This window comes from Acomys minous (genome assembly GCF_964271855.1).
Source record: "Acomys minous genome assembly, chromosome: 13".
NCBI lineage: Eukaryota > Metazoa > Chordata > Mammalia > Rodentia > Muridae > Acomys > Acomys minous.
Genome location: NC_140495.1, coordinates 64,967,029 through 64,993,504, shown reverse-complemented (window position 1 = coordinate 64,993,504; position 26,476 = coordinate 64,967,029). Strand labels below are relative to the sequence as shown.

The window sequence follows — 26,476 nt, the reverse complement described above, 5'->3', positions numbered from 1 at the left end:
GAGCTTATAAAAGACAGTCTTTAATTAGTCAATTTATAAATAGCGTATAAAAGAAAGCTTATAAAACGTGCAGTTTCAGAGAGTTAGCTTATGATCGTCGTGGCGGGAAGTGTGCGGCAGGCAGGCATAGCACTGGAACAGCAGCTGCGAGCTTACGTCATACCTGGGAGACAGAGATAGGCAGAGAGTGAGACTGTGCTCCTTGTGGGCTTTTGAAAACTCAAAGCTCATTCCCTCTTACACACCTGCTACATCAAGGCCACATTTCCTAATCCTTCCCAAAAACCAGTTCCACCAACTAGGGAGCAAGCATTCAAACATGTGAGCCTACGGGAGCCATGCTCACCCAAACCGTGGGTCTACAGAGCTCGCAGGCAAAGTGCTACGCTACAGCAAGGCCTGTACGAGCCGTCCTGCCGTGCTAACCATGGCTTGGTGAGAAACAGTCTGGGACTCTGCCTAAGGAACCAGCCTTTGCTCTGCCTCTTCTAAGTAGCCATCTTTCCCCACTCTCTCGCTTTTTCCTGAGGATTCCTCCTCAGTGAACACACAAACAAAAGTCCAAATGCAGGGGTTTTAAACTCAACATTTAGAAAAGTGAAACACCATAGGTCTTTTCTTTATTATCTTTATTTCTTAGAACAGGAATCCCTCATACTTGATGTCTTCCTGAGCAAAGAAGTGAGAGATTTCTGGAATTTTCTGCCATCCTCTCACCCTCCATTGGAGATGCACCTGTTCTGTATAGCTAGCGTGGTCTTACTTGATCATCTTCTGTCTCACCCACTGCATAATGCCCATGGGAAATCTCACAGAGAAGGAACCTGAGGCAGATTCTTTCCTTTCTTTTCTTTTCTTTTCTTCTTCTTCTTCTTCTTCTTCTTCTTCTTCTTCTTCTTCTTCTTCTTCTTCTTCTTCTTCTTCTGGTTTCTCTGTGTAACAGCTCTAGAACTCTCTCTATAGACCAGGCTGGCCTCGAACTCACAGATATCCTCCTGCCTCTGCCTCATAAGTGCTGGGATTAAAGGTGTGCACCACCACTGCCTGGCTGAGAGTTCATTTTCAAAACCACGTGATGGGTTTTTTCCCCCCAAAACTGCAGGCAACCGGATTTCACATCGCATTTCCATTCCGTTTGTTTGAACACTGCACACGCATCCACAGAAACGCACATGCGTTGTTCCAGGCAGCCAGCCTGAGACATCTGAGCAGCTCCCGGGTTCTGAGCTACGGGCTGACTGAGCGAAGAATGTGATGGAGTGTTGTAGCTGCCGGTGGAGAGAGGGAAGCCCTTTGCTCACTGCTTCGTCCTGGACATCCAGAGCAATGTACACAACATGCATTCACTCTAGAGGCCGAATAAGTGAGTGGATGCAAGTTCCTGACTTCAAGAAGTTCGCAATCCACAAGAGATACGAAGAATGACATTTATACAATAATGAGAGATAAGCACACAGTAGTTAATTATATACAAATATAATCACTATATGTTATAGTATTTGAAGAGCTGGAAGCCAAATATAACTCAAGGAAAAGGGATACTTTAAAACTCTCTAGCCTAAGCCGTCCCTCTTAGTATTGTCACAGAAAATCATATCAGAAGTTAGGAGCTGATGGCTGTGATTCTACCCACTTCAGATCTTCGACCATGATGAAAAGGGAGAGGGCGGCTAAACTTCAGACTCTAAAGCAGGGGTTCCCAGCCTTCCTAATGCTGCGACCACATTAATTCAGTTCCTGGTGCTGTGGTGACCCCCCAACCGTAAAATGACTTCGCTGCTCATTCACAGCTGTAATTTCACTACTGTTCTAAAGCGTAAGGTAAGTAACTGATATGCAGGGTATCTGATATGCAACTCCCCCTAAAGGGGTTATGACCCACAGGTTGAAAACCACTCTTCCAGAGTAAAGTGCAGGTGAGCCGTGGAACACGTGGGAAGGGCAGGTGTGCTGTGGGTCACATCACATAAGCCAGGGTGTCAGATCATAGCTTTTCTGCTCTCGCTATTCCCCCATTTCCTGGCTTATTATTAACCGTTGTCAGGTGAGACGAGGACCAGTCGTGTGGCTGCATTGCAGAAGACAGGCTGTGTGCAGCCCCTTTATGGAGGCTTATTCTCTGAGAAAGTGTTCAAAGGCTCTGGCAGTGCTCATCGCTCAGTTGTACTTTGGAGCTGACGCTGTAGGAACAGGCACTATTTCTATCCCGTTGATGAGGACGCTGAGACACAGATTGTGACTGCCCTAGCATTATACAGCTAGTAGAGGGTGGGGCCAGGAAGGGCATCAGTAGAACCGAGTGACTCAAGGTCATAAAAGGACAGGTGGCAAGTAAGGTGATTTGACGCTGGCCTGCCTGGACTCAACAACAACAACAAAAAATCCCCTTATTGATTTTTTAAAAGGTATCTTTAAAAAGATGTATATGTATATGTGTGTGCCTGCATGAGTTTATGTGTACCATGTGTTTGCAAGAGCCTGTGGAGACTAGAAAAGGGCTTCTCGAGGCATCCTCTGCAACTATGAGCTGTCTGTGGGCCCTGGAATCTGAACTCCTGTCCTCTATAAGATCAACTCGCACTCTTAACCACTAGAAAAATCTCTGCAGCTCTTCCTTAACCACTGAGCTATCTCTGCAGGCATTCCTTAACCCTGGACTATCCCTCCAGCTTTTTTTTATTGATATATTTAAATTTTTTAAATTATATGTGTGTGTATGTGTGTGTGTGTGTGTGTGTGTGTGTGTGTGTGTGTGCAAACGCACATACCATGACAGGTATGTAGAGATCATGAACAACATTCAAGAGTTGGTTTTTTTCCTTCTATCATATGGGTCCCAAGCTTGGTAGCAAGTAGCTTTATCCACTGACTGGACTTGCTGGCCACTCAGTAAAAAAAATTCTTTTTACACAGGTTATATCTTGCTATATAGCTAAGGCTGTCCTTGGACTAATGAGCTTTGTGCCTCAACCTTCCCAGTGTTACAGGCACACATCATCATGTCTGACATTAATCATTGGATTTTTTTTTAATTTTTGAAGTAAATTAATATTATAATGTTCACATTTTCTACTCATCCAGTTTCACCCAAATAAATTAGCCTTAGATGTAATCAAAATCAGGAAATTGACTTTATTATAATATCAAGCAAAATGCAGATGTTATGTGGTTCACTAGTTTTTGGTGCATTTTAAACTTTATCAGATATATTGATTCACATACCCACCAGGAATTAGGAAACAGCACTACAAAATTTCCCCAACGACATTCTTGTTCACAGTTGTACCTTCTCCTTCAACCCAAGATATGGCCATTGTTCTACACTGCTGCGCTTGTCATTTATGGAGTCTTACACACATGAGGCCTGGGGAGAGTGTGCCAGCCACACAAGCACAAGAACCTGAGTTTTGTTCCAGGAACCAGTGGAAAAGCTTGATGTGGTGGCACTCACTTGCAGTTCCAGCCCTGGGGAGGCAGAAACAGTGGACCACTGGGACTTGTAAGCAAGCCACTACTACTTAGTCTAACATGTAGGCCCACTAGGCCTGCCCAGGCCAATGAGAAATTCTGTCTCAAAAAGCAAGGTGTGCAAGACCCGAGGAAGAGCACTCAAGGTTGACCTCTGGCACTCGTACGTGTTTATACACACCCACACAGCAATAAACTTGCGGGCCCCTTTGCACACACCTACAAAAGTGTTTAGAAATGGGATCATACAACATGTACATCTACAGAGACTGGCTTTTTTTCTCACGTTTCTCCCTGATATGAATGTACCATAGGTTGTTTATGCATCCTCACCTTGAAGGGCTTTTGGATCATTTCTAGTTGACGCTATGACAAATAAAGTTCGTAGGACGATTTAAGAACAGCTTTGTATAGACATGCCTTTTCATTTCTTTGACAAACATCTGGGAGCAGGATCACTAGGAGTATTAGTTACTTTTATAAAAACACCACACCAAGAGCAACTTCTAGAGGGTCTATTTGGGGGCTTACACTACAAGAGGGAGGAGCCTATCAGCATCACCGCCATGGTGGGGAAGCATGGCAGCAGGCAGGCATGGCGGCTGGAACAGCAGCTGAGGGCTCATGTCCTGAACCATAAACAGGAAGCAGAGAGAGCAAACTCAAAGTGGCACAAGCCTTTTTGTGATCCCAAAGCCCATTCCCAGTGACACATTTCCTCCAGTGAGGCCACACCTCCTAAGCCTCCCCATATAGACATCAACCGGGGACCAAGTAGTTAACTGTCCAGACCATGGGTGACATCTCACTCAATTCACGACACTAGATAAGCGTAAGTTGAATTTATAAGAGACCTTTCTGATTTGAATGAGAAATGTCTCCCATAGGCTTGGGCATTACACACTTGGTCCACAGTTGTGGGTGTTGTTTGGGGAGGTTTGGGGTGTGTGGCCCCTGCTATAGGAAGCATGTCCTCAGGGGAGAGCTTTGAGAATACATGACCTCACTCCACTTATTGTTTGCTCTCTCTGCTTCTTGTTTGTGGTTGAAGGAGTAGCCAGTCTCTCGGCTTCCTGTTCCTGCCACCGTGCCTGCCACTTGCTGACGGAATTTCCATCCTTCTGGGTCCAGTAGCCCAAGTAAGCTCTGTATTCCATGAGGTGGCTTTGTCGTGATATCTTATCACATCAACAGAAAAATAATGAATGCACCTCTCTCTCTCCCCAAGGTTACATGAGTAGTAAGGACTGCTGGGGAGACAGGATACTCTCCACTCTGTTGTGTTGTCTGCAGATCATGCAGAGAGCTCTTGGGGGTACAGCATTCATGACTCACTGATGGGTTTTTGAGTGTTGCAGTTACCTTTGTATTACTTGTTGTTCCTGTAAGTAGCTCCTCACCCACGTTTCTGTAAGCAATCCCCATAAACTTGCTGGTGTTTGAAGGTAGACTCTGGTAGAATAGTTCCTTTAGTCTGTAATCGGTGCTCTATCCGGGCTGAGCAGATGCTTGCTCATGTCTCCCCGGGAAACGTCCCACAATGAAGTCTATCCTCATACAAAATTTCAAATAGACCTGTTGTAGTTTCCTCTCCTTTCTTTTTGGTTGTGGTGATAAAACACTGTGACCCAAGGCCAGTTAGGTCAGGAAAGGGGTTTCTTATGGCTCACAGTTCCAGGTGGCAGTCAGTCACTAAGAATAAGTCAAGGTAGGAACTCAAGGGTAGTCACATCACATGCAGAGCAAAGGGCAGAGAGAAACAAGTGTACGCATGCTGCCTGCTTGCTGGGTAGCTGCTTTTATTCTTCTCCGGTCACAAGTAGTTTAAGGTCTCCTGCCTAGAGAATGGTGCTGCCCACAAGGGGCTGAGTCTTCCTATGTCACTTAACAATCGGGACACTCTCCCATTGACATGCTCACAGGTCAACCTGATCTAGGCAGCTTCTCAACTGGGGCTGATTGTGGGTTGTGACAAGTTGACATTTAAGGCCAGCCATCCCAGTGCATGTCAGAACTTGGCTTTCTTTTGTAGCTGAAACTGATTAGTAATTCCCTATGTGTCCTTAGTTCTGGCTGGTAGGGATGATCTTTGGGAGGCAGCATATACTTTGTTATTACAAATTGACTATGTGTTTTGATACTTCATATATGCTGACAGATGTAACATTTGTCTTTGTGTGGCAATTATTTCACTTAGCATGTCTTTAAAGTTCACCTATGTTGTCATATATTACAGAAATATATAATATTTAAGGTTGACTAATTTTCCCAGGCATGTGCGTGTGCGCGCGCACACACACACACACACACACACACACACACACACACACACACACCGACTTTCTTTGTCTATTTGTTGGGGAAATCATTTAGGTTGTTTCTATGAGTTGGCTCTTGTGATTAGAGCTACAATGACTATGGAGTGCAAATATCTAATTTTGAGATTTTGACTGGTTCTTTTGGGTAAAATTCTTTTGAATACCGAATCATGTGAGAGTTCAAATTTTGATTGTCTTGAAAAAAAAAGATTATTTATTTTTATTTTGTGTGTATGGGTGTTTTGTGAGCATGCATGTGCACCACATGTCTATAGTACCTTCTTGTAGATACCAGAAGGGGGTGTTAGATTCCCCTAGAACTGGTGTTACAGGCTGTTAGGAGCTGCTTTGTGGGTGCTGAGGAACAGGCATGGGTCCTTTCAAAGAGAAGACAGTGCCTTTAAGCCCTGAGCCATCATCTCCTGGTCTCATGTATTTTAGATTTTTGAGGACCTTCCATATTCTTCTGTGGTGGCATTTCTTATTCTGTCAGGAGTATAAAAAGCTTATGGAATCTCGCTGTACTCAACAGCACTGATTCATTATGACGAACATTATAACCAATTATCATCATCATTTTGATAATGGTAATCCTGAGAGATATGAAGCAATATTTCATGTTGGTATTCATTGGCATCTTTCTGATGCCAGTGACAATATGTTTGTGGTCTAGTCACATGACTCCTCTGTAAAAATATTTCAATTATTATACTTTTTTTTTTTTTGGATAGTACTAAGCATGCTTGCACATGCCAGGCAAGAACATTACCTCTGAGCTGTATTAACCAGCACTGTTCAGTTCCTCAGCCTAGTTTACACTTGATCTTAGCCAAAAGGCCGAGAGACAATTCTTCAGCCTATTCTAACAACAAGATATTAATGGGTTTGTTGTTGTTGTTGCTGCTGTTTGTGAAGTCTTGGAGTTTTATTAACTTGTGGGAGTTCCTTATATACTTTGATAATTAACCCCTTAGTGGCTGGGTGGTTTGTAGATACATTTGTCCTTTTTCCTGTGTTGTCTCTTTTTTTCCGTTATGTTTTTTTTTTCCAGGACAGACCTTTCTTGTGTGATGCTCTATTGGTCTGAGTGAGTAGAGTCCCCCCCATAGACTCAGGCCGTTGAACACTTGGTCCCCAATTGGTGGTGGGTTTTAAGGAAGCAGCACACACTTTCTGGAGAAAGTATATGGCTGGGGATAGACTTTGAGAGTAGATCGCCACACCTCACACCCTGCTGGTTCATCCCCCTGCTTTGTGCCATGGTTCAAGGCATGTGCTCTCAGCTCTTCCTCCTGCCGCCATGCCTAACGGCTGCCATGCCTCCCACCATGCCTGACGCTTATCCCTCGGGAATCAGAAGCCAAGTAAGTTCTTCCTTCTATAAAGTGCCTGGTGTGTTGTCACAGCAGAAGGGCGGTAACTGATGCGGACAGAGTCCCAACTGTCTACGTTTGCTTTTGTTGCCTGTGGTTTTGGTGACATCATCATGAACTCATTGCCCAGAACAGGGGCAAAGGACTTCCCGACTCTGTTTTCTTCTAGAGTTTTATAGCTTGGGGTTTTGCCTTTAAGTCTCTAATTCATTTAGAGTTGGCTTCTGAATATATCATAAGACAAAGGCCCAGCTCTTTTTTTCAAAATTTAAATTGATATTTTAAAAACTTATTTCCTTTACATCCGCACTGGAGCCCACTCCCTCATTTCCTCCGGCCCCACCCTCCCTCCATCTTCCTCCCCTAGTCCTTAGAGATGGGGAGCCTTCCTCTCCTACTAACTGTCCCCACAGCTCTTTTTAAAAATGAGGTAGTCTTGGAGACTGAACCAGGGACTACACATCCCAGGTAGGTACTATTTCATTTAATGGTTAGGGAAGCCCCAGCTATGCCTGACTCTCCTGTTCAGTCAAGGTTCTGCCAATGGCCCTTTCCTCAGGCAGCTCCTGCTTGGTATCAGAAAATGACCCTTAGCATAGTATCTTTTACATGGTGTTTTTGGGGAGGGTACTTATGGTAAAATATGCAGTGTACCCTGAAAAACAGCTACATCTCTGACTACCTCTACCAACTTATTGCTGGTATTTTATTTATTTTATTTATGATGAGTGGAGGTAGGGTGTGTGTGTGTGCCATGTCACATGTGCACAGGCCAGAGGACAGCTTCATGAGTCAGCTCTAGTCTACCTTTAGCTGAGTTCTCGGAATTGACCTGAAGTCTTAAGGCTTGTGTGTACAAGTATTTTATTTGCTGGACCATCCCACCAGCCTGGATTGCCAATATTTTCATGCTCACCAGCTGTATATTAAAGGACCCAAGAAGTCTATAATGCAGTAACCCGTTTAACATTGCTGACCCAGAACTTAATTAAGTTCGCATGACGATGTAACATATACTAATTAATATATAATCTAATTTTAAAATCCCTTAATTTGCTTGCTTCTACAAATGCAGTTTGTAAAACTGTCTTGTGGAACAGCTCTTTTCTTCAGAGGCAAATATAGGACACACTGAGATAGGCAACCCCGCCTCACATGGGAAGACAGCCCCTGTCACTGTTAATGAAGTCTTTACAGTTAAGCCAAATTCAAAGTAAGAGGATATCACAGTTCAGAGTAAGAGAGCCTCCTAGGGAGGTTTTGAGGGTTCTGAGGGACCAAAGGTCATGTGACAGACATGATTACTATTGTCAGGCCAATTCTGGTTAGGAATCAGAGTCCGGAGTTAGAGAATCCAACAGTTAGAAGGTGGTAACGTGGCACAGGTAACCCAGGCAAGGCCTGGCTGAGGCAGACATGTACACTTGCTTTCTCTTGTGTTCACAGGGCGATGAGCCTGGTTGAGCTGTAAAGCAGACTAGGTCTGAAGGTCCACATGTAACCACAGCTGGTGATGTAAGGAGGCAGGCTCCAAAGATACGGTGTCTTGGGATACAGCACTTGCAGGCTGCAAGGACTAACTCCAAGGTCTCACACTTTAAAATCTAGAGTCTAAGCAGTAGGTGGGAGCCCAGCCTAGGCCCTGAGAGCAGACGCTGGTATAGCGTGCTAGTAGCGTATGTTGGACAGTCAAGCCTGGAAGACGGGGTAAGACAAAAAACCCATCATGACATACCGAGGGAAGAGTCTATTAAAGACGGGGGACTGTAGGCTCTAAGTAATTCCACAAACAGTTCTTCCTCTGTATGACTGGATCTGTTCCCAGGGTAAGGGGCACAACTGAGCTTCCAGGTGATGTAAGAGTTGGGAGAACAGCCATCAACCAAAATGATATAATTAGAGCCTAGAAACAAAACAAACCAACCGAACAAAACACCCCCCCTCCCAAAACATGGGCCCCAGGGAAGAACACAGTCCTGTGGACTCCTGGCTCAAACAGGGCGTTACAGATAGGTAGAAATTAACTATTGTCTGGTTGGGAGGGGGACTGGAGAGATGGCTGTGCTCTGTCTTGGGTGGAGACCCTGAAACTAAGTTTGAGAAACCCAGATGAGGTTGCCAACTTCAGTCTTTGTCAAGTGTGACGCTGCATCCAGCAGTCAAACACTCCCTCCCACCAGCTAAACTAGTCCACGACTTGTGGGTTAAAATCTGGCTTATTTTTAAGACAGAAAAAAAAATTGCTGGCTATAAATTTAAGTGCTTTAGCTATCCATGACGTGAAGGCTGGAGCATTATGTAAAAGGAAGGTACATTAGAGGTCATTTAATGACACTTGTCACTTCAGAGCTTTCTATTACATAGTTCACAGCAATTCAAAGTCACGGTCCCTGAAACTAAAAACATTACCCATCAGCCTTTGAACTCGGAAACTGGTGAAGCGCAGCAAGCCCAGAGCACAGGATACTATTTTCAGAGGCTAAGCACAGGCATTGAACAGACCGGACCGGTGACAGTGAGTGCACGCGCACTGCCCCGACGCCGAGGGTATTCACTCAGCTTAGATTCTATTTTGGTTTCTATAGACGTAGCCTCAAACGTCTCGGCTAAGTGGTTTGGCAGCCCTTGCGCTGGGAGATCAACCATTCTAGCTAGGTTTCCACAGGTGCGCTGCAAATTGCTGTCAATCTAATAAAAACACTCACTGCAATAAAATGAGTTATTTACACCAGCGCCCTTCCGTGTTGCTGTAGCAGTGAAGCAAATGGGTAAAAATAATATCTGGGCTAGTTTCTGTTTTGAGAACATTTTTTTTTCTGGGAAAGCAGGTGTTTGTAAACTAAATAGACATGCGTTGCCATTGGATAACAGTCTCAGAAGCCAGGCCAGTTAGTTCTTCATTGAGGACAGATCGTAGAAGGAGATTACGTGGAGCTGGGCATGGGATAATATATTCTAATAGGAGACGGTGTCTAAGGTAAAAACACCTTGGAGAAACCAGGTGAAGGCCAACTTCCTCAGAACTGTTTCTTTTAAGAGGAATTCTTCTCTCTACTATTAACCTTCTCCATCCAGCTCCCCAAATTCTAATGAGCATTGCGACCCAAGTCTATTTGAAGCTTCACTATCTGCCCCTCTATCCAAGCCAACGTATTGAGCCAGCCCTGTGGCACATTTTTTTTTTCCTGTTCTCCGATAGCCCTGGATTTCTCCAAGCTCTTCTTGTCAGAGATGTTTCCTTTGCCCTACAAATGCCTGTCATCCACCAACTGTTTCTCTCCCCCCTCTTCTTTATTGGCTAATTCTTTCTTCCCCTTACGAGAGATTGGTTTGGAAGGAAGGCAGGACACTAAGAAGGAAGGATGAGTGGGTGACAAATCATATGGAGCTACACGAAACCAGTGTTGTGTGCAGTCAGGGGAGAACATGGATCTTGCTAATTGGCTGTTCCCAATGCAAGGAATGTTCGAGAGACAAACCCAAGAGTGAGACCATTAATGCGATAAAGTACAGGGCAACATATACAACAGATGTACAGAATAAACTGGAACCTTGGAGAGATGGCAGCAAAAAGACTAGAATTTTAGAGCCTCAGCATCGTGTGCACTCTGGGTGAGCCTGGCAGCCCACTGAGAGCACCAATACTAAGTAGGCAGAGGCAGGGGATTTCCAGCGTGCTAGGCGGCTAGCTGAACTACCAAAATCAGAGAGCTCCAGCTGCAGTTGGGGACCGCGCTTCAGTGAATAAAGTGAAGGTGATAGAGGAAGACACCCAAAGTCAACCTCTCTTTTCCACACCCACACTCACACGGGCACCTAGGAGTGACCACTGGTAAGCATTCACACACACACATGCACACATGCTCGCCACACACATACACATGGGAAAGAAAAGGAAAGACAAACAAGGTAACTGTGGAGTTAAGAAGCAACCTAAGTAGAGCAGAATTGTTGTAGTGGTTATAAAGATGCTTTTGTTTTGATCCCAAGTGTGGGTTGTGAAACAGACTTGTGTGAGCATGTGCTGTATTTGTCTGCTGGAAATAGACATTTGAGAGAACACATGGTGTTTGCCCACTAGAAGAGGATCTGTCTCTTGCTGGGGCTTGGTCTTTGACAACTGATAAACATCCTAGTATGGACTCTCTGAAAGGATATATATATCCATATTTTTGGCTGTTCAGTGCCCCACTTCAACATGCTTTTAGACAGAACTGCTCCAGATTCCTGCTACTGCGGTTGCAGTCACCTTTGCTGAATTGCTGGTCTCTTGGCTGCTAGACTTTGCTGTTTACCGGGTCTACTGGAATCCTGACAACGCAGAGTGGAGTTGCTCCAAGGAACAGAGTCTAAAAAGGTCTACTTCTCCTGTTCCCATTAACTTCTTTTCTCTCCTATCTAGGGTAGGTGGGTTGGAAGGGAGGTATAAGCATTAAAAGAACCCCAAATAAAGTTAAGTTTGAAAAAAATTCAAAGCCTACAAATTGTTTTCTGTCTGTCCTGGGAAATGTGTGTTTTAGTCTTTCATAGGGTCTACTCTTCATTTAAGGAAAAGTTAACTTCACATGAACTTTTTGTCGGGTCTCTTACACCGGCAGGTAGGGCTGGAACGGGAGGGGACCCTGACCCACCGGTTCCTCTCCCTGGGGGCTGAGCGGGATGGTGAGTGTTGGCGACCCAGTCTCCTCCTATGAGGCCCTGAGGAAAAATACCGTGGAGCAAGGTCTCAACTTTATTGTGGCAGGTTTCTCTTATATAAAGTATTGGGAGTGGGCAGGGCATAAGTCTCCCAGGACAGTGGCCTGATATTGTGGGACCAATTGGTTTGTGTTACGTGGCTGTTGGCAAGCAGGGCTCTCGCACCAGGATGTACCCGGATAGACCATGCTGAATCATTCCTATGTGGAAGTATTTACCAGAGACTGTTGCTGAAACTTGAGCCAGGCTCGGTTCTGTCCTCAAGGCCTCAGAGAGCTGACAGATTCGGCCATAGGGCCCAACACTTGTCATTTATTTTTTCAGCTATCTTCACCTTGAGACAATGTGGCATCTAGGATTTTGTTCACAATAGCTCAGGGTTTGGAGCCCAGTATGTGTGTGAGTGGGGAACAGGTGTGACAAACGTCACTGTGCACTGATTCTTTAGGCCCTGGGTGACGGTTGCATTGGGTTCATGTGGTGCTTTTTCTTTTGTAGGGGTTTGACACTTATTTACAATAGAACCACAAAACAACTCCTCACTGGGGGCTATGAGGTTTTTTTTTTTTTTTCAATCAGAGGGCATGAAATATTACCCGAATGTTTATATGCGCCTTTGACAAGATGGAATGTGCGTATGCACTGTATGAGATTCCCTGACAAGGCACTGGGTAGTTAGGATGATGAACACAGATCTTCCTCAGCTCTTGGCTTCAGCCCGAACTCTGCCTTTCCTGGACTGTGGCACTGTGCAAGGAAGATTTATTTAGGGGCTGAGGGTGGAGTACTGCTTCCTCCTGTCACACTCTCACTGAAGACCTATTATATTCAACAGCCACCACATCTGTGAGTTGTTACCACGGCCAATGCTGTATCCTCTTTCTTATTTTCAGACATGAAAAGTGGAGAAAATAAAAATGCTCAATCATAGGCCCAATGGTAGAGTAAATGTATTAACATACAAAATTACCTAAAGTTTAGTCTAGTGAATAGTTAGCATATAATACCCGTGCTTTACTATCAGAATTAGTGTCTGCATTAGAGTTAGTGTTATAGGTCAATAGTTATTGGGCAGTTTAGAATAGCATTTGGAATCATAAGGGAAGAGTATGGGTTGATAACAACACACACTATGATGGGTAGGCAGTTTATAGACAGAAAGAAGACACAAGTTTCTGGATATAAGCGGGGGGGGGGGGGGCATACCAGAGGTAGGAACAAACAGAGAAACTATGCAAGGGTGCAGTTCTGTATAACTTAGGCAGGGTGTGTAGGGGTGGGAAGGGATGTGGACTGGGAGTGAGGCAAGGCTGGCTGGATAATGGTGGGCCTGGAATGGGGCAGCAAAGTTGAAACTTGAAGCAGGAGGCCCTGTGGGGCCAGGGAGTGACCCAGGGAGGGGTGAGATGAAAGCATACTTCAGGAGGATTAGGTTGGCATGAAGTGTAAGGTATCTTGGTTTTGGGCAGGTTCAGACCAGGGGATGAGACGTCTCTATGGAGTTGGAGATTTCTAGGCTTCATCCAGCCTGAGGCTCCAAGCTGCATTTTTTGCCAAGCTGCTTGGGAGTTCTGGAGATTTCAGGGGACCCAACAACTCATCTCCATGTTCCCTATAACCACTAGCTTCATTTCTAAGTTGTGGCATTATGTAACACTTCCAGGCCACGTTAGCCCAAGGAAGCTAGGATTTTCAAAAGTTAAACTCCGGAACCTGCCTGGCCTGGCTGACTTCTCCTGAAGAGCAAAGAGGGAACTCCCCCCCCTTCCCCCCCCCCCCCCCCCCCCCCGCCCATTTAACCAGGGATCCTTGCAGACCTTGTAGGCCACAGCCGATCCTGGCTTCTCTTTGGTCCATCCCACAATGCCCCTCTCCTCTTGGTAGCCCTTTCCTGACCTGTTTATACACCAGGCTTACACAAACCTTATCCACCCCCCCTTTGCTTCCTCAGGTAGAACCTTTAAGGAAAATTCTGTCACTAGGCCAAGGGGCATAGTTTGGAAAGACACTTTGTGCTGCCAAGCCCAGGAAGGCAAGTTAATGAGAAGGGGAGATTCCATCCTCCCACTTGCTTGCTTTCTTTTTCTTTTTTCTTTTTTCTTTCTTTTCTTTTCTTTTCTTTTTTTTCTGTAACAAATACAGATCAGGGCAGGTGTTTGGGCTTCACTCCCAGGCAGAGCAGGAGGTGAGCCTGAGCTGCAGGTCCTACTCAGCCATCTTGTGGCCTAATGTCTGCACCAACTCCAGATCCCCAGGTCTGATTCCACAGCAGTGATTCAGGGCTTTCCCTCCCTGAGCCCTTTTGAGCTCAAGCCTTCTCAATGTCAGTGTGTTGACCCGGTTGACTCCTGGGTCTAACCAGGGTTACCTAGAGAGGGCAGATAAAGAAAGAACCATAGAGGAGCCAGAACTTCTAACAATAGTCATACCCACAGGGGGACAAGTACGTGCACACCCATGTGCACTCACATGGACGTATACACATGAATACACACACACACACACACACACACACACACACACACACACACACACACACGCAGTGCCTTCTATGACTGTATCAGACTTCATTTGCATTTCTCAGAATCTTATATGACTAAAGCACCTGTACCATGTCCCTAATAAACTTCTGCACCTCGCTAGGGCACTTAGTTGAGACAAAGCAAAAAGGAAATCTGCATACTTAGTACGCTCCTGTGATTCTAAAGTCCCACCATCCTTTGGTTCTTGGGTTCTGCTCAGTTCCCTTCTCTGCTATTCTGTCTTCACAAGAGCCATAGTCAGTAGGTGATGGAATAGGTTGGACCCAGTGTGCCCACACAACCCATGGTGCTGTACAGATCAGTGCAGGCCAGGGGTTCAGTATGGGTAAAGTTTATGTCTGCTTAAGGAAGACAGGTAATGAACCCTGCAGAGGATGGATGTGGCAGCTGTCCTGTGAGGGGGAAAACTAGCAGTACCATAAAAAAAATCTTTGAAGACCTGGAGAGCTGAGAGGGTGAGGGAGGGCTCCCATAGGACATGAGTGCAGTGTGTCACCTTGCCCAGCTGCTGTGCATTTTATAGAAGGTCGTCTTTCGATGGCAGGGATTGTATTATGAGTTAATGCCGCAAATGAATCCAGAGCAGCTTTGTATTGGGCATGGGGTGTGGCTACGAATTCAGAGCAGCTTTGCTATTGGGGGTGGGGCGTGGCTACAAATCCAGAGCACCTTTGCTATTGGGGGTGGGGCATCTCAGTGCAGTTGCTTAAAGTGATTAACCCAGTAGATTTTCAACATGGGTTTCCTGTGGACATTACAAACTGAGATTTGGGGGAATTCACTGAGGAGGCACTCAGGGGTAGGGGGGACAGGACAACGATGTCTCACTACTGGTGACTACTGGTGCTAAGTTCAGTTGCTGTTCAATAAATGTTGTATTGAGCGGGAAGAAAGGAAAAGTTTGGTGTCAGGAGGAGCATCTGGTCCCCATCCTGGCAACAGAGTGCTTGGAAGTCAGCTCTCCTGGGGGCTCTTTGGCTCATCTTTGTCCCTAGGTTCTGTGGTTCTTCATAATCCTCGGGTCCATTGAGTTTACTTTTGATAATACCAATGACCCTGGGTTGCCCACCTTACAAATGAAGGACCTTGTGGGCATGAGTGGTTCTATGTTGTCAGTACTGTCACAAGGCCATCATGCAGCCAGCTTGTCTGGCAGGGATGAATACAGTCTACGGCAGTGGTTCTCAACTAACGCTGCCGCCCTTGTATACAGTTCCTTGTGTCGTGGTGACCCCCAACCATAAAGCTATTTTTGTTTCTACTTCATAACTGTAATTTTGCTACTGTTATGAATCGTAATGCAAATATGTGTGTTTTCTGATGAACAACAACATGTGAAAGGATTGTTTGACTCCCCCAAAGGGACTGTGACCCACAAGTTGAGAGCAATTGTTCTCAAGAGATATTTAGATTGGCTATCAAGCTATTGAAAGAATGGACCCCAAGAAGAATTTCCCTGAGAATCTCCAGCTGAGAGAAAAAATAGCCAAAGCCTTGGCGACATCCATAGAAGGACCTTACCTCCTTCTGAAGAACCTTGTGGCTTACTAGAAGACTTTGTAAAAACTTGCAGCAGAGACAGGAATGGGCAGAGGTCACTCCTTGACTGGACTGTTTAATCACATGTACCTCTTGTTTTTTATGTACACCCTGAGCCCTGAAATTGGTGTTGGGTGTAGTGGTTGCTGTATCTCCTTTGGTCCTTTTTCCATTGTGGCCTCCTTAAAGAAGTCTCTATTTTTTTCTGCTTTTTACTGTTAATTTGGCACTTTTAATTGGCTTGTTGAGGATAGATGGCCAAGCCTGGCTGGTTGGTGTGCAGGTTATAACCCTAATGTGGTAACAACAGGTCTCCTGAGTCTGGACCTGCACAGCTACGCTCAGTAACAAAGAGAAAGCAGCATATAGCATCTCTCCTAAGGGATTGACTCTCCCCGCTGCTAATTAAGCAATTATTGATCAAACAAGGACTAGCTGAGTGCTCTTAATGCTCCTCAGTATTTGGGGACAGCCGCCTCCTTTTTCGATACCTCAAATTCTCATTCTCATTTGAGATTGGAGTTGTGTTTACTCCAGATCCACCTGGTTTCCCATAATTATTGTTGCATGCTTCAACCCTTGAAACTGAAGAATTATCTGTTCCCTACATGTTTGTGCAGTAAGCGAAGAAGCACATCACCCAATCAATACAAAAACTTAATTCTTGTTTTGCTGTTGTCGAGTGAATTTGAAGTCATGAGTATTTCTCCTTTTAGATGTACAGTTCATGCTTAGAGAAAGGAATTGAACAATGCCTCAATTGCCTGGATACTTACTGTCAGGTCGCCAGAAATGAACATGTAGCCACAGTACTTCTGGATTTCTCTCTATGTAGAGAAATAGAGCTTTATACTTAAGCCCATCTCTAATGTGAGAACTAGGACAAAGCGACCCAGCCGTGTGCTTGGTATTTAAAATGTGGTGATGGGGGCTGGGGAGATGGCTCTGTGGTAAAGGGTTTGCTCTGCAAGCGTGAGATCTTCTCTTTAGACTCCGAGAACAGCAGAATCAGTGAGCTCTGTCATCAGTGAGAGAACCTGTCTCAAAATAAAGGTGGAGGGCTGGAGCAACAGCTCAGTGGTTAAGAGCACTGGCTGGTTTTCCAGAAAATCTGAATTCCATCTCTAGGCTACACAGTGGCTCATAACCCTCTGTAATTCTAGCCCTAGGTTATCTAATATGCTTTCCCAACCTCCAACAGTACTGCATGCATGTACATGGTGCACAGACACACATGCAAGCAAATACACATACACAAATTAATAATGTTGTTGATGATGATGGCAGACAGACAGATGATACTGAGAGATAGAAATAGGTGTGGTAGCACATCTGTCTGAGAGGCAGAGATAGGTAGATTTCTGTGACTTTGAAGTCAGCTTGGTCTACAAAGCAAATTCCAAGGCTACATAGTGAGGTGTCATCTAAAAAAAAAAAAGGAGTAAATAAAATAAGGTAGAAGCAAGAGCAAGGAAGACACCCCACATTGACTTTTGTAACCCACATATATGTACACACTTTTACTCACACGTGCATACACATAATCATACATAATACATATATAATACAACACACACAAAGTCTAAGAATCTAGGGCCAATGAGATGGCTCAGGGGGTAAGGGCACTTGTTGCCAAGCATCATGGCCCGAGTTTGAGCCTTGGGGAAGAGAACTGGATCTCACAGATTTCCTTTGATTTCCACACACATGCAAGTAGGTATGTATATGAGAGGGAGAGGAAGAGGGAGAGAGGGAGGGGAGGGGAGAGACAGAGACAGAGACAGAGACAGAGACAGAGGCAGAGGCAGAGACAGAGACAGAGACAGAGACAGAGACAGAGGCAGAGGCAGAGGCAGAGGCAGAGGCAGAGGCAGAGGCAGAGGCAGGGGGAGGCAGAAGATTCCCTGAAGATGGAGTTACCGGTGGCCGTGGGGACTGAATCTGGGTCCTCTAGAAGAGCAGCCAGTTCTCTTAGTCACTAAGCCATCTCTCCAGCCCTAAAACAACAACAACATTGGTGTTTTGAGAAAGGGTCACAGAAATACTAAATTCAGTACGTTAGTTTCCCCAACCACAAAATAGTTTTGGAAGTGTTTGGAAACCTTCCAACCCACAGCATAATAAATCCATCCATCTTTCCCTCATTGTTGTCACTGTCTCCAAATCAGTCATATCTGGCACTTAGAACTTACCCCTTTCATATACTTCCTTAGACATCCCTCGGTTCAATGTCACTTTTCTTGTTTGGACTGGTTAAACAATTCCCTAGACTGTTCTGTGGAAAGACAGATGTGTGAATAATTAACTCAACCTCATTAATCAGTTGCTACCTCAGGCTCTAAGCTTCAAAGCAGAGTTATTTGCCCTTGGATCATAAAGTTGGCTTATAGATGGTGCATGCATTCATATATGCTAAGGAAAATGATCTGATTTACAGAACTGAGAATATGTAAAGCATGTGAAAAGTAGGAAGAAAAATTTGAGATGATAAAGATGATTTTTTAAAAACAAATTCTAAGAGTATAAGTCTTATTATACTCTTATTATATGTTAAAATTTATTATTATTGTGTGTGTCATGTGTGTGTATACATCTGTGTCCATGTGGAGGTCAGAGGACAAGTTTTGGGAGTTTACCTTTCATTTCAGGCTCAGAGGCATGCAAAGCAAGCATCTTTACCTGCTGAGGGATCTTGCAAGCCTGAGTGTCCTATCAAGACTATTAAAGGTAACTGTCTTCAAGGGCAACAGTGATGTCATATATAGCTTGTGCTAAGTCAGCCAGACACAGAGAACAGTCTGCCCCGTTCTGTCCTGCTGACAGCAGTGCTCGATGCACTTAGCATGGAGCTACGAAAGGCCCATAGATTACTAATGCACAGACACTTCACTGAACCCTGTAGCCAAGGAGACAGGTGCACACAACCAGACAGACTAGAAGCTAGCAAGGAGCAGATGCTGTGACAGTCACTCAAAGGAAATGTCATGAGACTAGGGAGATGGGAGCAGGTGCTGATCCGGCGAAGTTCCTTGTGCTTACTCAAGGTCCATTCTCACTGGGGGATTGCAGGAGCACTCAAGGCAAGGTGGTAGTTGATTTGGTCATGAAGGACGAAGATACTTCAACAGGAAGAGAAGTTGGGAGTGAAGACGTCAGTAGTGAAGGGAAAGAAGGAAATGAGCAGGGATCTAATCTGGACTGAACAGATAAGTGGAGAACATAGTGCTTTAAATCTTCATTGAGATTAGCCAACGGCTCAATCTTTGGTGTGCCAGTGTCCCCCAACCACCCCCACATCCTCCACTATCATGTTCTCAGCATTTAGCACAGTGTTGGGATAGTCAATATCAAGTACTTAATAAATACTCAATGGATAAATGCTATTCAGACAACATCGAGACAACTGGATTGATTAAATAGGGTTATATGGGAAGAAACAATAGAAGAAATTGGCTGAATCTTAGCTTTCCAGCTAAAGCATTTCAGGCTATTCTCCTTTGTTAACTGGTGTAGTATAACCTATGAGACAGTTTGGTTGAGGGTTGATGGGGTAGACCACACAACTACTGTAAGAACAGCAATACAGATAGATTAGACAGGGATGATACCCAAAGGAATGCTGGGAGGTGATGGAGAGGCACCCACGCCCCCCCCCCCAACTAACTCAGTATCCTCTTCTACACTTTCCTCTTTTACTAGGAGAAAGGGTGTCTAAGGAAAGCCAGACTTAGAAGGGAGAGAGGCAGATAGCGCATTTCTTGATGCAGTTGGAGCTGGCGGGGTTTCAGTCTGTAGCTCAGGAGATGTTTGAGCAGGAAGAGTGGATCTGAGAGACAGAAGGAAAGAGGGAGTAGATGAAGATGTGGAAAGTCATCAGGAAGAGTAAGCAAGGGGCGGGAGAATGAGTCTAGGGCTTTATGTACAAACTCAAAAACAAAAAAAAAAAAACAAAATTCTACCTTTACACGGAAAAGCACATGCCCCAAAGGAGAAAGGAAATTATTATTATTTTTAATTAAAGAAATGATCACGTTTAGACATGGTGCTTAGAATGTTCAGGATGTGAAGGGTGGCTTGGAGCTTGACACAGAGCAGGGACAAAGAGAGAGAATTTGGCAGTCGGGTTTAGTGGGTAGAAAGTGACATAAGGATGATCATACAAGAACACGCATGGGAAGGAGTGACAATATCTTTCTTCAGACACAAATGAGGAGAAATGAGGACGTAAGCACAGCTAAAGGCCTGGTTAGGTAGAAAGTTGGGTTTCCATGAGTCCAGGGGGTGGGAAGGAGAAGAAAGTGTTTAGGGAAAAAAATCTAATATGTGAAAATGTGTGGCCAGGAGAATGAGGGCCTTCGGTTATAGTGTCTGTAAATATAGCCAGCCTGTAAAATTTCACTATGTCACACTAATCTGACATTATAGCTTACCTCTTCAGTAAATTAGAGGATGGCTCCCAACACAGTTGATTGTGTTTCCTCAATATAATTATTAACTAGTCACTGTCAGTCCATTGTTTTAGCTTGTTCATGCTGAGAACACCCTCCCCCCCCAACACACACGCACACTGCTACCACCTTGTGTGTAGATGCTTTTATACAAAAGAATTGTTATGCTCATTCTAAACAATAACATCCCAGAAATCACTAGTTTTTACCTTTTGTTTCCATATGCTATAAATTAAGTGTGTAGCTATTAAAACACAAAAGATCTAGGATAGGCCCTGATAATTGATAACCTGATCCCCATTTTCTATTTTCTACCTACAGCACTGGGAGACTACTTAACCCCTCTGTGTAGCCATGTCTCTCAGGGCAAACCACATCAGTGGATGGCTCGGCCCATTCTAGTCCTTTCCTTTTCTCAGGCTTCTCAACAGCACTTTCTGTCTTGTTTTATGTGTGACTTGCAATGTGTCATTTACAATTTGCACCCTTTTTCATTAACCAAACCAAACCAAAATACAAAAGCTGCCAGGTGGTGGTGGTGGAGGAGGTGTCATTAATTCCAGCAGTCAGGAGGTAGAGGCAAGTGGATCTCTGAGTTCAGTTTGAGGCCAGCCTGGTCTACAGAGTGAGTTCCAGGAAAGCTAGAGTTGCACAGAGAAACCATCTCAAAAAAAACCAACCAACCAAAGAGACCAAAACTAAAGCCAAACCTAAAAACTTCCAGGACATTTGCTGTGTCTGCTACTGAAGGAACACAATGTTTAAGACCCAGGTCCCTCTCACGAGTCCCAAGCTTGCTTTAGAAGGCAGCGACAAATGGGCAAATTGACCCACCAGTCTAGATAAATGTCAGAAAGCAACTGTGTCGCATAGGAAGTCCTCCAAGAAACTGTGACCTTTGAATTCACAGCTCACATGCCAAATGGATTTTAGGCATGGAGGGTTGTGTTTCGAAAGAGCGAACAGGCAAGGGATAAGAAGGCAGCAAGTTCAAGGGCACAGAGCATCCTAAGTGTCAGGTGCCAGAGAGATCAGAGAGGACAAGTTAAAAGCCTAGATTATGCCGCATACCTTGTAAGGTTAAGTGCACTGACACTATAGCTGTACTTACAGGACGCAAATCCTATGTTACCTGTAAGAGAGTGGCTGTTATTGGGAAAGGAACGGAACTCTGTATGTTTCAGTTTCCCTAGCTGTAAAATGGAATTGAATATGGTATGACATATTTACCTCACATAAAAGTATTCAAAACAACATCTAGGGCATGGTAACAGCTATGGGATGACCATTGATTCTGGAAACACCTTGAAGACTCAGGAAGGGAGCAGTGGCTTCAGATTTGAGTCTTAGGTTGAGGAGTGTGAAGCATGCATTGGAGAGGCACAAAACTTGGAGTAAGAAGGCCCAGAAAACAAAACAAATGCAGTCATTCAGTAGAGAGCCCTGAGATGCAAGTGGAGCAGGGTGGGGGTGGGGGTGGGGATGGGGGTGGGGGAGGGGGAGTGTGAAATGCAGGAAGAAGGAAGAAGGCCCATCCGATGGAGATAGTAGGAGAGTTCATTAATACCCAGGGTTCTGTTTCAAATGCATAGCTTCCCATTTGTACCATGTACACATGTGGGGGGGGGGGGGAGGGAAGAAAGGGGCGGGGAGAATAACGAATAAGTCACAGGCTTTAGGGTCAGGAACAGGCGGGCCTAGGTCCAAAAACCTCACCTTTTCTTGATTTAATCATGTCACCTCATCTATGTTATTTGATCAAGTTAAGTTTTGATAGTTTCCTCCCCTCAAAACGAGGGTTGACAAACTTAGCCTGGCACAGCTGTGAGAAATGAAACGAGACCAAGTAGGAACCAGGTCCCGGGTCATGCTTGACTTTCACACATAGGCAAGCCAGGGAAATGGTGAACCGGGTGTGCATTGAGGCCTGAGAGCACTGAGTTCCATGGAACGCCCCTGTGGACAAAATATCTCCCCAAATCTGACAAAAAGCATCATAAAACGTGTCCCTCCCAGCACTCAAGGGGCTACACCTAGAACACAGCCGCTTTCCAGGTGTTCTTATCTTTACCGTCCTATTTCTGGGAACCTGGGACTCTTACCTTGTTTGAACTCCGGGGCGTATTAGAATTCACTGATAAGACAGTCAGGTGGGGATGAGGTGGGGACTGCTACTCTGAAGAGAGGGACAGGTGCCCAGAAAAGTAGTGGCTCAATAGACAGAAGACCTGTCTCTCTAGCTGCAGATAAGACTCCCGGTGACAGGGTGACAGATTGGCCTCCTCCGCAGCTGCCCCTCCCCTGCTGAGGCCTATTGACAATTCTAAATCTCACTCTGAGGCTCCAGGTTTAGCTGCTGAGACAAGGTGAGCAAACAGCAGGCCTCACCCGAATGGGTTTCCTGTTGCTATCTAGAAAGGTTCCGGGCTGTGTCTGAACCCTCCCAAGAGAAGAAACTCCTTTCAAAAGCAGCCACTCCCGGCCTTGCGCGGAGACCGTGTTTGTTAGCTTGAACTTGAGGTGACACACACAGAGGTCATTTCCGGTTTGCGCTCAGGGGCAAGTCCTTCACTACGCAAAGGGTGAGACACTTGAGGAATTTGCGGACTGTCCAGTTAATCAGATAAAATCTGAGAGAATCCGAAGGGAGCTTTCTCAGAGGATTTCACAATTTTACTGCAAACAGCTGAAGAGGCTGCAGCTAATCTGCGCTTTCCTTCCCCACCCAGTTGAAGTTTGCCTTGAGCAAACACGAGCTAACCTCTCTCTCTTGTCTCTGGAAGCACAGAGGGAGTCTTCATCTGAATCCTAGGGAAGAAAAGATCTGACTCCTTCTAGCACGAACATGGATTTCAACAGGGGATGAATTGATCTATTTTCCTCTCTCTTCTGTGCCTCAATAATACACACTATGAAGCCAAACCAATCGTGGTCAACAGCATTTAATTATAAAGTAGATTCAAGCCGAGGTCCAGCTGAGCCTCGCTAGAGCTCCACGGCACACCCTGGCATTTCTTACATGTCATCACATTTAATTATATTAATCTTTGCCACAAGCAGTGGAGTGGGTACTATGAGTCTTGGTCTAGCGAATGGGTTCAAGGTCACTTAGCTAATATGTGACTCTAAATGGTACTAGTGTCTAAGCCAAGACTATGTCCTTTTCTCAGACTGATGTCCTTTGATGGCCTTCTAGAATGCTAGCTCTTTGCCTTCTGCTCTGTGGCTACTTCAGCTCCCTCTCACACCACACCACTAACCCCCTGAACTATCCAGATCATATTTACATTCCTAGTCTCCTGTCCTTCTGGTCCTGCATGCTTACCTCAGCTAGAAATTATAGGTCTTTTAAAGAATTTTTTTCTTAGTATTGTCTTTTCGCATACATATAATATATAATTTTTTTTAAAGGAATTTTCAAGATAGGGTTTCCCTGTTTAATAGCTTTGGCTGTCCTGGAACTCACTCTAGACACCAGGCTGGCCTTGAACTCACAGAGATCCCACTGCCTCTGCCTCTACTGCGATTAAAGGCGTTCACCACCACACTGGCTGCTTTTATATCTTTATTAAGTTTTTTCAAAATTGGTGTGGAGTGTGCACATGTGAGTTTGAGTGTGGGAGCTTATGTGTAAGTGTGTAGAGGCCACAGGTGTCTTTCTTTATGGTTCTTTACCTTATTACTTTGAGGCAGGGTCTCTCATGATCCTGAGGCTCACCATCTCATCTAGGCTGCCTGGCCAGCACACTCTTAAGGTCTGCCTGTCTCTATCCCACAAAGCTGTGGTTACAGGCATGTATGGGGATTTGAACTCAGGTCCTCATGCTTATACAGCAACTGCTCTTACCCACTGAGCCATCACCTCAGGTTCAGTTTAATTGTCTTACTATTGCCTTGTTGTGCCCACAAGCACATGTGTGTGCATAATAGGGGAAGAAAATATTATTTTAGCATCTGATGATCCAGGCTTAGTTGGGACTGGGGGTGGTATTAGCAAAACCACTCAGATCTAGCATGTGTTTATTCCTGTATTTGTATCCCAATTTTGGAAGAGGAATTGTGTGAGAAAGAGCAGTAACTCGATTTATGGTCACAAAGCTTGGCAACTCCTGGTTAGGTGTGGTGACACATGCGTATTCTCCCACCACTCAGGAGGCTGAGGCCAGGAAGTTCCCAAGATGGAAGATAGCCTGGACTTTATAGTAATTTCTAGGTAGAGCCTGGGTTACGTGGTGAGTTTTTGCTTCAGAAGACTCATGGAAGGGGTCTAGAGAGAGACCTCAGTGGTTAAATGGGCTTGCTGTGAAAGCATGATGACTGGAGTTCAAATCCCGGAACCGGTGTAACAAGCTGACAATATCGTGAAAATTGTGCTCTGGGGGTGGTGGAGACAGGAGGATTACTGGAGTTGGTTGGCGTTCAGCCTGGACAGGAAAACTTAAGCCTCAGGGTCATAGTGAGACTCCACCTCAAAGGAACAGAGGCAGAGTGATAGAGGAAGAGACTCAATGCCCTCTTCTGGCTTCCCAGTGTGCACATGCACAGGTTTGTGTACTTTTGCGGAGGGTGGGACATACCATACTTTTACAAACACACACATGCTCACAAATTTTCTAATGACACCAATCTGTTTATTTGTGTGTGTGCCCGTGTGCACATGCCACAGAACACAGGACCGACAAAGTGTAGGAGTGGGTTCTCTCTCTCCACCATGTGGATCTTGGGAAATGAACTCAGGTAGTGCTACAGCCTTAGTGGCAAGGATCTTCAAGCCAGCCCCAATTTAATGATTTTTAAAGTCGTTGTCCACTGAGGCACAAAACCAAAGAGATGGCCACAATTGGGGGTCCTGTCATCCCCTCTTGCAGAGACTGGGCCTGAAGCTTTGCTTTGCTTTGGATTCGGAATATTTTTATCTCAGTGTCTGTTTATCAGTCCCAGAGACGTGTGTGGTTTGTGCAACTGGAAGTTGGTTGGTATAACCGGAAATGTGAATATAACTAGTCAGCTGTTCCAAAGCAGAAGCGCCACCATATTCTCTTCTGCCCTTGTGTGGAAAATGCCTCAAAAATACATGTTAATATATATTTTTGTTAGCACATATATGTTAATATAATATATAAATATATGAGTGTGTATGTATGTGTATACGTGTATATATGTATATATTTATGTGATTTTTTCTCTCCTTATGTTTGATTTCTTTGAAAACTTGCTGCTGCATTTTACACAGTGTTCTGAAACCATCTTCTGTTTTTTCTTTTATTGAAAATATTTTTTCCCACATAATATATCCTGATTACAGTTTCTACTCCCCCCAGTATTCCCAGTCCTTCCCTTCCTTCCCTCCCACCCACATCCACTTCCTTTCTCTTTCTCATTAGAAAACAACAAGCTTCTAAAGGATAATAATAAAATAAAATATATTATAATAAGACAAAACAAAAACTAACACAACATAATAGGACAACAAAAAGCAGAAGGAAAAGAACCCAAGGGAAGGTACAAGAAGAAACAGATCCACTTGTTCCCACACTCAAGAATCCCATAAAAACACTGGACTAGAAGCCATTGTATATATGCAAAGGACCTGCAGGGTAAAAAGAGAGAAGAAAAAAGATGCATACATAAAATAAAATAAAAGTAAAGGAAAACCCCTGACACAACACTGTAAGACAAGGAACCATCAAAGATGCTGTTGCGTTCATTTTCTGTTGGCCAACTACTTTTGGCATGTGGCCTACCTTTACAAGTAGTTTCCCCAGTGAGACTCTCTTGGAGGAAACTAGATTTTTCACTTGAAAGTGGTTATCAGTTAGAATCGTTTCTGGTTTAGGAATGGGGGCTTGTGTCTACTTCGTTCAGCTCTAGAGCCCCATCTGGTGTAGACCTGAGCAGGTCCTGTGCAGGCTGCCGTAGTCTCTGTGATTTCGCATGTGCATTGGTTATGTAGACCTACAGGGCCTTGCTTCCTTGGTGTCCCGTGTCCCTTCTGGCTCTTACAGTCTTTTTGCCTCCTTTTCCCAGGGGTCCCTAAGTCCTGAAGGAAGCGATTTGATAGAGACAGTCCATTTAGGGGTGTGTTTCAA

The 26,476-nt window shown here is 44.7% G+C and overlaps 1 long non-coding RNA gene across 1 annotated transcript; it reads right to left on the bottom strand.

The window, feature by feature from the left end:
• LOC311581226 lies at positions 1 to 18,182 on the bottom strand. The gene is made up of 4 exons (XR_014773701.1): positions 18,132 to 18,182; positions 17,860 to 17,936; positions 17,194 to 17,363; positions 1 to 163 (listed from the first exon to the last, which is right to left on the bottom strand). It is a non-coding gene; the product is annotated as an uncharacterized lncRNA (long non-coding RNA).
• Positions 18,183 to 26,476: the final 8,294 nt, after the last annotated feature.